The sequence below is a fragment of the Octodon degus genome, unplaced genomic scaffold, assembly GCF_000260255.1.
Source record: "Octodon degus isolate 3935 unplaced genomic scaffold, OctDeg1.0 scaffold00196, whole genome shotgun sequence".
Taxonomy (NCBI): domain Eukaryota; kingdom Metazoa; phylum Chordata; class Mammalia; order Rodentia; family Octodontidae; genus Octodon; species Octodon degus.
Window position 1 is genome coordinate 1,758,933 of NW_004524772.1, and position 2,353 is coordinate 1,761,285.

Below are 2,353 nucleotides of genomic sequence, written 5' to 3' on the forward strand. Positions count from 1 at the left end.
ATCATGTTCTTGGATTAAATAATTCAAATTTGTCAGTTATTCTTCAAATGTGATAGAAATTCAATGTACTCCCCATCAAATTCCTGTAATTTTTTTTTGAAATGGGCAGAATGTCACATACATGCAAAAATAAAACTTATTTAAGGGAATGTGAAGTACAACAACTTCTGGAAGACATGTCCTCAGACACAGAGCCTACTGTGAACCACACCAGTGATAGGTAGTGTGTGGGAGGAACAGATACATTAGTAGAGTAGAACAGAGTCCAGAAAGGGAGCCACACTTACTACACATGGTGAGCTTCTATTTGCCAACACAACTACACCAGCATTGTGTAGTTGTTCCTTAGTGTCCCCTTCCCCTATTCTTTGTGTAGAAGGCATCATGTGCCATAAGAGATATTCTGCATGAGAGCTGGGACCTGGAGGTGAAGCAACTGCCACATTTTTGTTTTCAGCCCATCCATGAAGTTCACCCAGGGGGTTGAAGCCACCCCAGTTGCTCCCCTGTCATTCCCTGGTGGCTCACCCGACATGGGCCCAGCCAGCTTGCAGCACAGAAGTTCTTGTTTCAGCTCTTCTGAGGCCTGGACTAGTTTTAGCTCATGGGCATCGCTGAACCTGGGGTCATCCTTGTAGGCCCAGCAAAGGCCACTTTCCTCCCCTGTGGCAGTGCTTCCTCTGTGTTTCACATTTCAGCCCAGACATAGAAACAAACTGTTCAACCAACTCACACAATTTCAGGATGGAAAATCCTATAATAAATTTTCATTTGAGTATTTATCTTTAGTGGTTGTGATTCTCTGATCCAGTCCTGACTATTGTCCTATGATTTAGGACAATAACTATACTACAGTGCGAGGAAAATGTCAAATGTGCTCTACTGAGTCATCTGGATTTTCTTATGGTGAGAAAAATGAACTTTGACTATTAAAATCAGTTCCTAGGGGATTTTACATTTAAAATTTACACACACAGACACAGACACAGACACACACACACACACACACACACACACACCAATTGATTAATTGTAGCACTTTAAAACTGAACACTTCCATTCATCAAAAGAGCATGTAAAGAAAATCTAAAGGTAGGGAGATAGCTAAGCAGTCTAAATGCCTGCCTATTAAGCAGAAAGACCTGGGTTCAATCCCCCAGTACTGCATGCCATGCTGGTCCCAGAACCCGGTGCACCTTGCTGGCCACTGAAACCAGGTGTGGACACAGCTATAATTCCAGCATTAGGGAGGCTGATACAGGAGGATCATTGTGAGTCTGAGCACAACCCTGAAATAAATAAATAAATAAATAGAAAATCTATACAGACCACATAGCACAAGACAACTGTAAAATATATATCAGAGGACTTGTATCCAGAACTTTCAATGAAGTCCTACCCAACAAGGAAAAAGGCAATGATGCAATAGAAATATGGACAAATAAATCCAGGTAGTTTTATATTTGGATATTTTTTTCTAAAGAGAATATCCTCACATTATATAAGCATATGAAAAGGTGATTAACTTCTTCAGACATCTGGAAAAATGAAAACTCAAGGCACAAAGAGAGCAAAATGAAATATTTCTAAGGATATTAAGCAACTAGAACTCTCACTGACTGCTGATGAAGATGAAATGGTGAAACATTTTGGAATTCTGGTAGAACCTACAAACTCTAAACATATTTATGCCTTGGGATTCACCAGTCACACCCAGAAATGCAAAGATTTATAACCCAAATAACATGTATGAAAATTGTCAACATAACACTATTTCTAGTAGTCAAAGATTGGAAACAACCCAAATGTATATCAAAGTAAAATAAATAATGATTTCTATTATATACATATATGGGATTCTGTAAAAGAATCAAATTAAATAAAATACTACTGCACATAACCAAATAAACAAACATCACAAGTTGCTTAGAAAATGTCAGTTAGAGTAGAGAACATATTTTATGATTCCACTTATGTAAAGTTCACAAATAAGAGGAAAACAGAAGGCTAATTACTGATGAAAACATGCGGGAACTTGATGGCTAATATTCCATTTTTTATATGATTACTGGATACATGCAAGTATTTAATAGGCAAAAATTAAAGTATATGCTTGGAATTTATGTGTTTTATGCTTGTACACTATACTTACATTAAAAGTTTACATTGAAAAATGATGCATTGACTGAACAAAATGTAGAACATTGCTCTGTCTGAGGTCAGAAATCTAGAACTTTCAGATGCAGGAAGACTGTTTGAGTCCTGAGTGCCAGGTTCATACTATAGAACACTATGATGTATTTATGTCTTATACTCTCTGGGCTCCTGTAACAGAATATCATAAACTGAATAG